This window comes from Podarcis gaigeae (genome assembly GCF_964106915.1).
Source record: "Podarcis gaigeae genome assembly, chromosome: W".
Classification (NCBI taxonomy): Eukaryota; Metazoa; Chordata; class Lepidosauria; order Squamata; family Lacertidae; genus Podarcis; species Podarcis gaigeae.
The window spans coordinates 11945808-11961774 of NC_139695.1; the positions used below are offsets into that span (position 1 = coordinate 11945808).

General features: G+C 46.1%; 1 long non-coding RNA gene across 1 annotated transcript in view; it reads left to right on the forward strand.

Moving 5' to 3' along the window:
• Positions 1 to 15645, forward strand: part of LOC310835993 — a 100221-nt gene extending 84576 nt beyond the window's left edge. The window contains exon 2 of the long non-coding RNA XR_014559813.1: positions 15439 to 15645. This is a non-coding gene — a long non-coding RNA (uncharacterized lncRNA). The remainder of the gene's footprint in view (positions 1 to 15438) is intronic.
• Positions 15646 to 15967: the final 322 nt, after the last annotated feature.

The following is a 15967-nucleotide window of genomic DNA, read 5'->3' on the forward strand; positions in this document are numbered from 1 at the left end:
GCACAAGGTTGGACTGTTAAGCATACCCTGTGGCAGAACTTTCCACTGGTATCTTTTTGCTGGGCGTTCATTGTTTAACACAGGCACAGTAAAAGCAAACTTTTCCCTGTCAATGCTGGCTAGCGGTATGGCTTTTGCATCTCTCAGCAATTCAGCAGAGGCTGCAATTGTGCAGTGGGTAACTTATAAAGGTTTGGGAAAATGTAATTGGGGCAAGCAGGAGCAAATTCCAAGACCTAGTCAGAACTTCAAGTTGCTCTGCTACCAGGGCATATAAAGCATTTAATTTTCGCCCTGAGATTGGCCATTGGTCCATCCAAATAGCCTCTTGCGTCAGCCACTTTAAGGACAACGCTGAGACAAAATCAGACATTGATTTCAAGGTTTGAACTTGGTTTCTGTAAAGCACAACTAAAAGAGAAGCTAGAAAGGTGCGGAAACCCCCCTTCTCAGTGAGTGTCTGCAGCCGCAAGCATAGGGGGGAGAAAAGTTAGCTGTGTAACAGACTTCCTCTAGCAGAGTCTGTGGCCACGCTTGTGTTCTGAAAAAGCCTATGTAGACAGAATCAGTTGCCCCTTTTGCAGAGACTGTGTGGGACTAGTGGAGGATCAAACCCACAGTTCCAGGGAAAAGATGCCCCCTGGTCTGAAAGGGAATGAGATGAACCTCCCGAAGGCAAATGAAAAATGGTGTCTTCCTGCATAATTAGTTACAGCCCCGCATTGCCGTTGGTGGCAAGTTTTTCAAAGATGTTACTGGCTGTGGGGCTATCTGAGCAGGAAAACATTCCCCCTTTTTTGGTCCTGGGTCAGAGGGTGACCCGATTACTGGCTGTTCCCTGAGTAACACAAAGCACCTACAAGTGCACTAGCTTTATGAACTTGAAAGGCATGTAGGGCGCATGCAGAAATCACAGGAAACTGTTTCTGTAGCAATTGGGTTTGCAGGTTCACAGTGACTTTCATCAGGATTCAGATGCGCCTTGCCTGATACTAGCAAAACTCTTAGAGGGCTTGCCAGATTCAGGGACTTTCTTAAATGCTTGCAAAGCACATGCAGCAATCAAAGGGAAACACTTTTGATGCAGCTGACTTTGTCTGTCCACAGTACTAGACTGTCCTTCTCCTGCCAAATGTTCAAAGAGAAGGTCTCGGGCAGCCTGCACACAGGCTTGATGCTCTGCAGCTTGGCGATAATTGGCCATCGTGGCCGCATCTAAAGATGGTTTTTTAAGAAGCGGTTTAATAACCGCCTCTTTCAGCGGGTCTGAGAAGGCTCTCTCACGGAGGGAAGCATTCACCACCCCAAGAAAGCCCATCGCCCAGTCCTTCCCGGCTAGCTTTTATAAGCCAGGATGGGCAAGGATCCAGGAGACAGGTGGTTGGCTTCACTCGTCCAAGCAGCCTGTCCACATCCTCGGAGGTAACAGATTGGAATTGATCCCACGCAACTTGACTAGACAGGTCTCTAGCACTCTCCCACCCTGGCCCTGCTCCCACGGTGGAGTCTACTTCTTCCCGAATCTGAGCGATTTTATCTGCAAAATCGTTCGTTTCGCTTTTACTTAGTGTCAGATCACCAACATCCACAGAGGTAAACACCAGGTCCAAGGCATGTCTGCGGCTGTGGGTTGGACCAGACTTATTCAGGGACAGCCCCATGGAGGCCATGCTTTCCACGAAGTCCCTTGTAAGGTCGTATCGGCATGGATGTTAAAATCCCCTAGGACAACCAAGCTAGGTGTCTCCAGGAGAACATCCGCCACGACCTGAAGCAGCTCGGGCAGGGAATCCTTGGTGCAGCGGGGAGGTCGGTACACCAAAAGGAATCCTGTACTGCCCCTATTGCCCAACTTCCAGAACATGCACTCGGAAAACTGGGTCTTCCCAGTAGGACGCCTGGTGCAAACTAATGACTTCCTAAAAATCACTGCAACCCCCCCTCCCCGCCCACATGACCTGGGTTGCTGTGCGTAATAGAAACCTGGTGGACAAGCAGCGGCAAGGACAGGCCCATCTGCTTCATCCAACCAAGTCTCTGTTACACATGCCAGGTCATATCCTCCATCCATGATCAAGTCATGGATGGCAGTGGTCCTATGAATCATTGACCTGGCATTGCACAGCAGCACCTTCAGGTCATGTGGATATCCCTTGCTGATTCTAGTATCCATCCGGTCAGGATCAGACCCGGAGGCAGGAATAGTCCTCAGACAACGACTAAACCTGTCCCCTCTGTAATGACATGGTCTAATCTTAGCGTAACTCCTCCTCCTACCTGTGATCACTGAGATCGGCTGTCCCAGTGCATCCCCCCCTGTGGAACATGCCCCAGCCATTTTGTGGGCTGGGGCCCATTCCCCGGCAGCCCTGACCCCTCCCCTTAAGAACAAAATAACACCTTAAACAAACAAAACCAATAAAACAATACAAACAAAAAACTGTAAAAATTACAAAAGCAACAAAATCAAAAAAATTCCCCAAACCCAACCAAACATCCACCCCACCCCACCCCCCACATACAAAAAATTCAAAAGAAATTTTTAAAAAACATTTTAAAAACACTCTGTGCCCCTCCAGCAGTAACAGCAACTGCCCTAGTGGGCCAGGTGGTAAGTGGCAAGAGCAGGACCCTCAGGCACTCACACATGGGAGTCCTCCTGGACAGCAGGCAGCAAGCAGCAAGCAGTCCTTGTGAGGCTTCAGGCCCCGCCCCAGGCCAGATTGTAAGTGGCAAGAGCAGGGCCCTCAGGCACTCACACAGGGGAGTCTTCCTGGGCCTGAATGAAAGGAATCTAAGTGTCTAAGGAATCTGGTGTCTAAGATCGCTAAATGCAAATTCTAACAGTCTGATCCATCTACAAGGTGCTGTGCCAGTGAGGCATTTAGTTCAGCAAGACATGTGCAATGGCTAGCAGTTATGGAAATAACATCTGCAGGTCCCTTTGCTCCTCTCAGTAAGTCAAACAGTGGTTACAACAGTGCTGTAGACAATTTATAATATGTTCTGATCCAATTAATATGTCCTAAAATCTGCTGTAGGCTTGCCAGTGTTAATGGCTGCAGAAATTCTAATTGAGGATGGACAGGGGCAGAATAGGCAGAAAGTTATGATGTTAGCCACTTTAAGGGCAACACTGAGACAAAATCAGACATTGATTTCAAGGTTTGAACACAACTAAAGAAGAAGCCATATAGGTGCGGAAACCCCCCTCCTCAATGAGTGTCTGCAGCTGCAAGCATAGGAAAAAAGTAGCTGTGCAACAGACTCCCTTTAGCAGAGTCTGTGGCCACGCTTGTGTTCTGAGAATGCCTATGTAGACAGAATCAGTTGTCCCTTTTGCAGAGACTGCGTGGGACTAGTGGAGGATCAAACCCACAGTTCCAGGGGAAAGAGACCCCCCTGACCTGAATGGGAATGAGATGAACCTCCCTGGGCAAATAGAAAATTGATGTCTTCCTGCATAATTAAATTCAGCCCCGCATTGTGGGGCTATCTGAGCAGGAAAACATTCCCCCTTTTTTGGTCCTGGGTCAGAGGGTGACCCGATTACTGGCTGTTCCCTGAGTAACCCAAAGCACTTGCAAGCGCACTAGCTTTATGAGCTTGAAAGGCATGTAGGGCTCTTGGAACTTTGAAGTGTCAGGCATAGCTCTAATGGCTTTAGCCCAAACGTAGCAGAGTTTTCCTGCACAGCGAAGAAGCTAGTTGAGGTGGAAATGACTAGTCAGCTAGACTCAGAATAACTATTTACAGGATTTATTAAAAGGAAAAATAAAACCAGCAGAGTTTCTGCATACAAAACAAAGCAAAAATAAATCCTTTCTTTCTCTCTCTCTCTTAACCATACACAGCACTTCTTCTCCTAACACACCCACCTAACACAAACTGTGCTAGCATTCCTAGATAACAGAGTTGAGTGCTGGTCGTTAACCAATCAGAGTAAGTAGTTTCTAGGTCAAGCAGACCTTGGCTTTCTGCCAAGAGTAAATTGACACTGCCTTGAGTTAATTGTGTGAAGCCAGAATCTGTAAGTTTTCATGAGAATCAATTAACAGAAACTGAACAAGGGCGCATGCAGAAATCACAGGAAACTGTTTCTGGAGCAATGGAGTTTGCAAGTTCACAACGACATTCTTAAATGCCTGCAAAGCGCATGCAGCAACCAAGGGGAAACACTTTTGAGGCAGCTGACTCTGCCTCTCTACAGTACTAGACTGTCCTTCTCCTGCCAAATGTTCAAAGAGAAGGTCTTGGGCAGCCTGCACACAGGCTTGATGCTCTGCAGCTTGGCGAAATTCAGTAGGCCAAATGACAAACTGGCCAGGATTCAAGAGCATTTTCATTACAGATTTCTGATCATCAGGAATCAATATAAGGTTTGAGGACTCATCCTCTTCCAGTCCACATGGATAGGTACTGGTCAAATCCAATTCATTAACGGCTTTTTCCACCTTTCTGATTACAGAAAAAGGCAGAGGGTCCCAACGGCTAACCTGTTGACCCTGAGCATCCGGTGCCCTTGCAACCGGACTGAGCATGTTTAAGTCAGCAAGCTCTTCCACAGTAAGGTGAGAAGATGCTTTTGCCTCCCTAACCATCTGCTCTACAGCGGAGAGATCTGCCTTGTGAGCCTTTACCGACTCAAAAGGCACCGCTGGATCTGCCAAGCCAGGAAGACTTGAGGGCTGAAAAGAAGCATCAAGAGAAAGGTTGGGTTGAGATAAAAGGGGGGATTGCTGAAAACCCTGATAAACCACAGCTGTTGGCGTCTCAGGCACTGGCTGGTTAGGAGCTAGGCTCAGCGGGTCGAGAGGACAGGTGGTGGGCTTTCCAGCTCAGAGGAGTCTGTCCACATCAGCTGGGGATATCCGGTCGAAGTGGTGCAATACTGGTCCCGAGGACAGTTGAGGGGCCTCCAGTTCCTTTATTGTAGGTTTTCATAAAAACCCTATAAGACGTTCTTGAAGCTCCGTCGCGGGCACCCTGCCTTACTCGCTCTAGGATTCTTTTAAGTGCTACCCAATCTCTCTGAGCCGGGTCTGCACTTCTTTGGCTTAACATGTGCACTGCCAATGTTATGTCGGGTCTTGTCCAACAACAACAACAAAATAATAATAATAATAATAATAATAATAATAATAATAATAATAATAATAATAATAATAAATTTTATTTATATCCCGCCCTCCCCAGCCGAAGCCGGGCTCAGGGCGGCTAACAACAATAAAACAGTACAAAAGTACAACACAAACAACACTCTAAAATCATTCATTATAAAATTATTTCAAATCAAGCCACTGGCAACCATTGGGCCAGAGCTCCGGGAAGATTGCCGAGGGAGGGAGTCAGGCTGTGCCCTGGCCAAAGGCCTGGTGGAACAGCTGTATCTTGCAGGCCCTGCGGAAAGATGTCAAGTCCTGCAGGGCCCTAGTCTCTTGTGACAGAGTGTTCCACCAGATCAGAGCCACAGCCAAAAAAGCCCTGGCTCTAGTTGAGGCCAGCCTAACCTCTCTGTGGCCTGGGACCTTCAAGATGTTTTTATTTGAAGACCGTAAGTTTCTCTGTGGGACATACCAGGAGAGACGGTCCTGTAGGTACGAGAGTCCTAGGCCGTATAGGGCTTTAAAGGTTAAAACCAGCATCTTAAACCTGATCCTGTACTCCACCGGGAGCCAGTGCAGCTGGTATAGCACCGGGTGAATGTGATCTTGCAGCGAAGACCCCATAAGGAGTCTCGCTGCAGCATTCTGCACCCGCTGGAGTTTCTGGGTCAGTCTCAAGGGCAGCCCCACGTAGAGCGAGTTACAGTAATCCAGTCTGGAGGTGACCGTCGCGTGGATCACAGTGGCTAGGTCAGGGCGAGAGAGGTAAGGAGCCAACTGCTTAGCTTGGTGGAGATGGAAAAATGCCGCCTTTGTTATAGCTGCAATCTGCGCCTCCATGGAAAGGGAGGTGTCGAAGATTACACCCAAACTCTTAACGGATGGTGCTGGCACTAATTGCGCCCCCGCAAGAGATGGGAGTTGCCCCCCCCCCAATCCCATATCGTCCCGTCCCAGCCACAGGACCTCTCTCTTCGAAGGATTTAGCTTCAACCGGCTGCCACGTAACCATCCAGCCACAGCTTCCAAACATCTGGTCAGTGTGTCTGGGGCTGAGTCAGGATGGCCATCCATCAACAGATAGAGTTGGGTGTCATCAGCATACTGACGGCAACCCAGCCCAAAACTCCGGACAAGCTGGGCGAGGGGGCGCATAAAGATGTTGAAAAGCATCGGGGAGAGTATCACACCCTGAAGTACTCCACACACCAAGGAGTGGCGCGATGACAATTTGCCCCCAAGCGCCACCCTCTGTCCCCGACCAGAGAGAAACGAGTGCAGCCATTGAAGGACTGTGCCCTGGATCCCCACATCGGCAAGGTGGTGGTCCAGGAGTTCGTGGTCGACCATGTCGAAAGCTGCTGACAGATCTAGAAGAATCACCAGCCACGACCCGCCTCGATCCAGCTGTCTACGAAGATCATCTGTTAGGGCAACCCGAGCCGTCTTGGTCCCATGACCAGCGCGGAAACCGGACTGGAATGGATCCAGAGCCGATGTTTCATCCAGAAACCCACCAAGCTGTTCAGCAACCACTCTCTCAATCACCTTACCCAGGAATGGAAGATTCGAAACCGGGCGGTAATTGGATAGATCTAAAGGATCTAATGATGTTTTCTTTAAGAGCGGGCGCACCACTGCCTCCTTCAGTTCCCCTGAGAATGTCCCCGTGCCAAGGGACAAATTGATGATATCCCCCAGGAGAGCCCGCACCTCGTCTGGACACGCTCTAATCAGCCAAGACGGGCACGGTCAAGAGGACAGGTGGTGGGCTTTCCAGCTCGGAGGAGTCTGTCCACATCGGCTGGGGATATCCGGTCGAAGTGGTGCAATACTGGACCCGAGGACTGTGAGGAGAACCTGAGCTTACAGGGTTAAACAGCTCAGAGTGTACGCCCTGTTACCATAAAGCAGCAATGCTGCAGCAAGCAAAGGCTCTAGCAGCTCAGTCAGCTGCTTGTGGCTGCAAAGTCAAACAGGATGTGTGTGACTGTTGCCATGGAAACAAAGGGGCAGTCCATTCTCCTTATTGAGCACCGGATGTGAGCTCAGTGTGTGTCATATGACCTGTACAGGATGTACATGGGTGGAGTGAGATTCTCTCTGTTGTTCAAAGAGTGCAGACATCTTTATCTGTATGGCTGCGAAAGACAGAAATAAAGACATGTAAATACGTTTCTGTCTGAGTCTGATTCCCCTCCCTGGGGAGCAGGGAGGAGGAGAAGCAGTGGTGTGTTTTTCTCACAGTCTGGGAAAAATCGCCGAAACGGACCTCGTCTGTTTTCCTGCCGGGAGTCGCAGGAGGGAGGTCAGAAAGGAATTCAGCCGGTGCCTGGAAGACTGGCACATCCCTCTGACCGAGGCAGAATTCCAACACGCCCTGCCTACAAATTGGGAGGAGGGGGGAGATTCGTCATATCCGAGAGTCTCCAGCCTTTGTTTTTTCTCTCTACTTTCGCTTTTGAGGAGAGTGGACGTGTTTTTCACGATGCTGTTCGCTGTGATAGACAATGGATAGTCTGCTGTAAATAAAAACTGCTTCTAGCTGCTAATATCCTGAGTGGATTTTATTTAAGCACACTGAAGAACGCATTGGAGCTTGCAGCTTTCTCTGACTGCTGCTCATCTCTGCGTGTTGCTCAGAGCCTTTGGAATGTGGCCTTTGAAGTCCGGAGGCCTAGCAGAACTGCGCAACCGAAGCGGGCTGGACGCCAAGGCTTATCTGAGCAATAAACATTCTTCAAGGACAGTCAAGGGGCCTCCAGTTCCTTTATTGTATCCAAATTGGCAGGGAGATCATGGCGGAGCAACAAGACCTTCTCCGCAAAAAAGCTCGCAAATGCCTCACAGCTGTGTGTCAAATTGTTATTTAAATTTGGCTGTCCCTCAAGGGACGTTAAAGACCTGATTATACTAAATAATTGCGCCGGGCAAGAGCTAGCGGATGCAATGGAGGCCAAGAAGTAAGACTTCTTATCAGCCTTCACCGCCATCTTGTATAAAAGCCCTATAAGATCTTCTTGAGGGACTTCCGGAGGCGGCGCGAACAGCAATGGCGGTCCTTTTCTCTCAGTGAGGAGGAGCTCCGTGGAAATCGGGTCGTCCACTACGGCGAAGCGGAGACCCACTCTGGAAACCCACAGGCAGCAAAAGCCTGTGGTCTTGGGACTCGGCGGGCGCCAGAAGCGGCCCCCGAAACGCTGAAGGAACCCCGTAAGGGGCTCCGGAACGTGGAGGGGGTAGCGGCGCTGTGAGTCGTTTCGCAGTCTGCGGAGTGAAGCCGCGCTGCTGCTGCCGGTGAGCGCTGACCTCTTTTCCTGGAAACTTCTGATTCGGAAAAGCAACAACCCGTGAGTAAAGAAGGACTTTATAAAATTTGAGACTAAATTACTGAATTTGGCTGAAAGCGGAGCGACGTAAAACAGGAAGTCCGTCTTCCGCTGCTACTGAACTTCAAAGCAAAGAGCTGGAGGAGTGGAGGCGTAGAAAGAACTTTTAGCCTAACTGATCTGAGCACCCACTGAACTTTTCCTTAAACAAAACAAGGACTTTAAGCATTTGATCTCCTGCCTTTTATTTGTATTGTGACACCTTTCTTCTATTGGAACTACAATTTGAATGAGAAACCCAGGTGCTGGAGCTGCCTGAGCAACTGAGTTGTCAGTTTTGCAGATCTGGCTACTTTGTATTAGAACTTGCAACAATCTGAGGGGGTTTGGACTTGTTACTTTGAAACATCATTTGAAACACCAGTATGCACTGTCTGAAGCAATGTGGATGTTAACACTAGGTAAAGGTAAAGGTACCCCTGCCCGTACGGGCCAGTCTTGACAGACTCTGGGGTTGTGCGCCCATCTCACTCAAGAGGCCAGGGGCCAGCGCTGTCCGGAGACACTTCCGGGTCACGTGGCCAGCGTGACATCGCTGCTCTGGCGAGCCAGAGCCGCACACGGAAACGCCGTTTACCTTCCCGCCAGTAAGCGGTCCCTATTTATCTACTTGCACCCGGAGGTGCTTTCGAACTGCTAGGTTGGCAGGCGCTGGGACTGAGCGACGGGAGCGCACCCCGCCGCAGGGATTCAAACCGCCGACCTTTCGATCGGCAAGCCCTAGGCGCTGAGGCTTTAACCCACAGCGCCACCCGCGCTCTGCTTAAAACCTGCTATTGAAGGTTCTTGGACATTAAATTTGATTTTAGTAAATTTACCAGAACTGGATTCTTCCCTAAAGACATTTTAAGCTCCCCCTAGAGGATTTGGGATTTACAGCAGTGACATCATTCTACTTTCCTTTTCCCGACCTCCTGTTTGACTTTTTTTTTTCCTCTGGGCCGTTGTTTTCTCATGGGAACAACTCAGCTTGACCTTGACTTTTAGATAACTCTGGAATGAGTGGCACAAGAAAGAGGGGAAGAACTAGACAAACAACTTTAACAACTTTAACCTCAGCCTCGCAGACACGTAGATCATCTGTACCTACTTTGCCTTCAGAGGAAGAAGCTGCTTCTCTGCCACGGGCAGGGGAGGGAGAAACTGAGCAGTTACAATTGGAAGATATGGCCTCAGGAGCAACTGCTTCCATTTTAGAGAAAATTTATGAAAAATTGGAATCTCTGGATAAGAGAGTGGAATCTCTGGACAAGAAAGCTGATGAACAAACAGCTAAGATTGATCAAAACACAGAATGTTTAAATAGATTAACTGGACAAGTATCACAGAACGTACAGGCAATTGGGCAGTTGACGGGGGCCACAGTAGAAAATCGGAAATTGGCTGAGGACACTAGCCAAAAACTTGAAAATTTAGAACAAGAGGTAAGACCACTCTGCAAACAAGTAGGTGAACACCAGACCTATCTTTCTATGACTGAACTGCGGAACCGGGAGAGTAACTTAAGGATAAGGTCGATACCAGAAGTGGAAGAAGGCAACCTAGCTGAGTTTTTGACTAAAGAATTTTCCAAGTTCTGGAATTTAGAGGAAAAGGACTTTAAAATTGTGTCAGCTTTCAGGCTTGGAAGACTTGTAAAGAAAGAGAAGCCCAGAGACTGTTTGATAACTTTGAGATCAAAGGAGGAAAGGGATAAGATTTTGGGTCTACATTACGAAAAGTCACTGGACATTTTGGATAAAAGAATTGAAATTTACAAAGATATTCCTAAACAACTGTTAGATCTTAGATCTGCTTATTTGGAATTGGTCAGACTGCTTAGGAGCAACTCAATTATCTTTAGGTGGGAATTTCCCCAAGGACTATCCTTTACCTTCAGAGGGAAGAAGGTTAAAATCAGAACATTGGAAGACAGAGACAAATTTCTGACTACATACGGAGAGGACCTTCAAAAAGGAATTGAATCACCTTTTGGGCCTGGAGCACCGGCGGTACTGGCACCCTTGGAGCCTGAAGATCCAGCGAATAAGATACCACCCTTGGAAAAATAACCAGATTTCTTCAGGATGTCTCTGCAACCTTTGAGCTGGAACATAAATGGCTGTAACATCCCGGAAAAAAGGAGGAAAATATTTCATATATTAAAAAAGAACAATTGGACATTATCTGCCTGCAAGAAACACATGTGACTAGGCTCCACAGAAAAGTGTTAATAAACAAAAGACTTGGCCAGGAATTTATATCTTCGGACAGAGTAAAGAAGAGAGGTGTGGTGATATATGCAAAAGAGAGCCTGTCACCTAAATTTTTATTTAAAGACGAACATGGAAGAATTTTGGCAATTGAGATACAACATCAAGGAGAGAAGCTTTTGATATTAGGAATCTATGCACCAAATGAGGGGAAATCGGAATTTTACAAGAAGTTGCACGAGACCATGCTGGATTATCTGGACTTCAACAACATCATCATGATGGGAGATATGAACGGGGTCGTATCAACTAACATGGATAAGTCACAAAGCCAAAATGTCACAAAAGACGGCAGACTACCAAAGATTTTTTTTGAAATGACAGACAATATGGACCTGATTGACATTTGGAGGACAAAGAACCCCTTGGGAAGAGAGGGAACATTTTTCTCTGAAGCCCAACTGACCTGGACAAGAATCGACCAAATATGGATATCTAGAGGTCTGGCACCCAAGGTCAGAAAGGTGGAAATCTGCCCAAAGACCTGCTCCGACCATAATGCAGTAAAGATGGACATGACACTACTACCAACCGGCTCCTTTAGATGGAAGATGAATGACAATTTGTTCAGAGATCAGGAGATTATTAAGAAGGCCCAAAAAGCTTTGAAGGATTATTTTGAGATAAATTTGAACACTACGGTGGAAAAAAGAATCATCTGGGACGCAAGCAAGGCTGTGATGAGGGGGTTCTTGATACAACAGAATGCTGTAAAGAAAAGGACACAAAATGAGAGGAAAGACAAAATCTTGGAGAAAATTAAAGAATTAGAGAAGAAGTTAAGATCAAATCCGAAGTCACAGCCGATTCTGAGAGAAATTAAACTTCATCAAGCACAATATTCTAAATTGATAAACCAGGAAATAGAGTGGAAGATTAAATTAATGAAACAAAAAACTTTTGAATCAGCGAATAAATGTGGAAAACTGCTAGCTTGGCAGTTGAAGAGGAGACAAAAACTAAATACAGTTACAAATTTAGAGATTGAAGGAAGAAACATTCAGAACCCTGTGGATATTAGAAAGTGCTTCCAGAGATATTTCAAAAAATTATACACTCAAGGGCCGCAAGACGAGGTTGAGATTAAACAATTTCTGGAAAAAAATGGGCTACCAAAATTGTCACAAGAAAGTAGATCAATCCTGAATTGCAAAATAACACGACAAGAGATTGAACAAGCCATTCAGAACATGCAATTGGGCAAATCTCCAGGGCCAGATGGGCTGACCTCCAAGTATTATAAGACATTAAAAGACTATTTGATACAACCATTGATGGAGGTTAGCAATGAAATTATGGAGGGGAAGAGGGCGCCGGAATCGTGGAAGGAAGCCTTTATCACATTGATACCAAAATCGGAAGCTGAAAAGACACAACTTAAGAACCTATCGTCCCATCTCTCTCTTAAATGTGGATTACAAAATATTTGCAGACATTTTGGCAAGTAGACTTAAAAAAGTTTTAAATGAAGTAATTCACAAGGACCAGGCAGGCTTTCTCCCAGGTAGACACTTGTTTGCTAATACAAGGAACATTATTGACATCTTGGAAGTTTTGCAAACAGATATAAATACAAAAGCAGTGTTAATTTTTATAGATGCGGAGAAGGCCTTTGACAATATCTCCTGGAAATTTATGAAGGGAAATTTAAAAGAAATGGGAGTGGGACGGGGTTTTGAGAATGGGATTGATGTAATATATTCAGAACAAAAGGCTAAATTGATAGTCAACAATGTGGTTACAGAAGAGTTTAAAATCGAAAAAGGAACACGACAAGGCTGCCCTATTTCCCCTTTGCTATTTATTTCGGTTCTGGAGGTGCTCTTGAATATGATTAGAGGGGACCGGTTGGTGGAAGGAATTCAGGTTGGAGCGAAACAATATAAACTTAAAGCTTTTGCAGATGACCTAGTTTTGACCCTGCAGGAGCCAGAATCTAGTACGAAAAGAGTATTACAATTGATTCAAGACTTTGGTCGGGTGGCGGGATTTAAATTAAACAAACAGAAAACCAAGGTATTGGGAAAAAAATTGACAGATACAGAGTCAGAACGGTTTCAGAGAGAGACAGAATTAAATGTGGTTAAAAAAGTAAAGTACCTAGAGGTAAACATAACAGCAAAAAATCTGAGTCTATTTAAGGACAACTATGAAAAATGTTGGTCAGAAATCAAGAGAGACTTAGATAGTTGGACAAAATTGAAACTTTCTTTGCTAGGCCGAATTGCTGCTATCAAGATGAATGTATTGCCAAAAATGTTGTTTTTGTTCCAAACACTACAGATTGTAGACAAGACGGAGTGCTTCCGGAAGTGGCAGAGAGACATCTCTAAGTTTGTCTGGCAGGGCAAAAAGCCCAGAATTAAGTTTAAGATATTAACTGATGCAAAAGAAAGAGGGGGCTTTGCCCTGCCAGACCTAAAGTTGTACTATGAGGCCGCAGCTTTCTGCTGGCTAAAAGATTGGCTACTTCTCGAAGACACTGATGTACTGGATCTGGAAGGTTTTAACAATGCTTTTGGTTGGCATGCATACTTATGGTATGACAAGGTTAAGATCAATAAGGCCTTTAAGAACCATATTGTCAGAAAAGCAGTGTTTAATGTCTGGACAAAATATAAAGACTTATTGGAAAATAAAACCCCAAGGTGGCTTTCACCTCTGGAAGCTAAGGCCCGAAAAAGACCCAATATGGAGGCCAAATGGCCAAAATATTGGGAAATATTAGAAAAAGATGGAGACAACTGGAAATTGCAGAGTTTGGAGAAAATGAAGGATAAAGTGCGAGACTGGTTACACTATGCTCAGATTAAAGAAGTCTTTAAAAATGACAAAAAGTTAGGGTTCCAGGTGGAGAAATCGAAATTGGAAACAGAACTGTTAGAACCTAAGACTAAGGTACTTTCAAGAATGTATAACTTGCTGTTAAAATGGAACACACAAGATGAAATGGTTAAATCGGCTATGATAAAGTGGGCACAGGATATTGGGTATAATATCATGTTTGAGGACTGGGAAAGGTTGTGGACCACTGGGTTGAACTTCACTGCATGTAATGCTTTGAAGGAAAATGTAATGAAAATGATATATAGATGGTACATGACCCCAGTTAAACTTGCCAAAATATGCCATTTGTCTGATAACAAATGCTGGAAATGTAAAGGAAATAAAGGAACTTCCTTTCACCTCTGGTGGACGTGCCCTAGAGTGAAGGCTTTCTGGGAAATGATATATAATGAGTTGAAAAAGGTATTTAAGTATACCTTCCCTAAGAAACCAGAGGCCTTCCTCCTGGGTATTGTCGGCCAGAGGGTGATAAAGAAGGACAGAACTTTTTTCCTGTATGCAACAACGGCAGCAAGGATACTCATCGCTAAGCATTGGAAAACTCAAGATCTACCCACACTGGAAGAATGGCAGATGCAACTGATAGACTATATGGAACTGGCTGAGATGACCGGCAGAATCCGAGACCTGGGAGAGGAGAAGGTTGAAGAAGACTGGAAGAAATTTAAGATTTATTTACAAAAATATTGTAATTTGGTTGAATGTTAAGAAGGATGCTAGATCATAAATAATTGAGCACCACTAAATTAGATGGAACTAGGATGATAAGTGAGATTGAGGAAAATATAAATCTTTTGGAGAATTATTATATTATATTTTAAAAGAGCGGGACATAAGAACGCAAACAAGATGATAAATTGCTGGTAAAAATATACAATGATGTAAGTGGGAGTGGGAGACGTGAGGGAGTCCAAAGAAGCTATGAAACTATGTTATGATACATGTTATATTGTTTATTATTTTTGCATTTGTATTTAAAAATTTCAATAAATATTTATATATATAAATATATATATATATAAGATCTTCTTGAGGCTCCGTCACGGGCACCCCGCCATACTCGTTCTAGCCGTCTGAGGTCCCGCTTCATTTTCCGGAGCTCCTTGGTAAACCAGGGAGCCCGGTTTCTGCGGGGTTGCAGAGGGCGCTTAGGTGCAATCTCATTGATGGCTGCCAGGAGCTGGATATTCCAGCCCTCAACAAGCTCAGTCAATGAGTCGCCAAGGGGAGCAAGGTCCCGCAAGGCTTGGCGGAATCTATCAGGGTCCAACAGCCTCTGCGGGCGAGCCCAAATTGGCTTGCCACCTAAGCAGGGTGGGGGTGGAAAGTCAATCCTGGCTTTCAGAGCGTAGTGATCAGACCATGGCACCTTCATTGAAGGAGACATGAACACATCTATACCTACGCCAAAGATCAAATCCAGCGTGTGGCCTGCTTGATGTGTGGGGCCCGAAACAAACTGGGAGAGCCCTAGTGTCACCATGGAAGACACCAGGTCCAGAGCCTGTGAGGAGGGAGTGGCATCAGCATGGATGTTGAAGTCCCCCAATACCAATAGGTTAGGGAACTCCAAGGCCCAGCTGGCCACCGCCTCCAATAGGCCTGACAGGGTGGCTGCTGGTGAGCTAGGTGGCCAGTACACCAACCAGCCAGACAGCCAAGCTCTCCTCGGAGCCCCACACTAGGCCAACACATTCAATGCCGGGGATCGATGGCGATGGTCAAGCCCTGAAAGGACAATCTTCCCAGATTAATAATGCCACCCCTCCCCCCCGGTGTTGGTTTCTGCTCTCTTTCACTGTGCAGCGAAGTGCTTGTCACGAGACAGGTGTTTACATTCCACAGTCAGTTGCTGTTGGGTTTTCCCACGGGAAAGGGAGACTGGATGTGACGTACACTGGTTTCCTGTTTTTCACTGTTCTTCGCAGTTCAGTTGCTTGTTTCTCTCCGTGCTTTAGAGGAGAGAGGATGCTTTCTCTGCTCCGGCAGAGGCAAGATGTTTTTCTGTAACCTACCAGCTTTGAAATGTAAATAAAGCAATATAGAGTATGTTGGCACGTACTCTTCATCATTCCGCTGTGCACGGGACACTGCATTATCAACAATAATTGGTTATGGGCCCAGAAGTCGAATCGGAGTGCCGGAAAAGGATCGGAATGCAGAGGGACAGATCGAAACGGTATCTGCTCTGCGCGTCAAGATGATTGATGAGGTATGTGCTACTGCTCCGGGCAGCCTGCCAGCTTCTAATTAATGGCTTTATGGCTGGACTTTGAACTTTTAAGGCCGTTTTGCCGGGCACAGGCAAAAGGCTCTAAGACGGAAGCGTAGAAGCGTTGAGGCTGGGGGAAATCGAAAGTAACTTTTAAAAGTG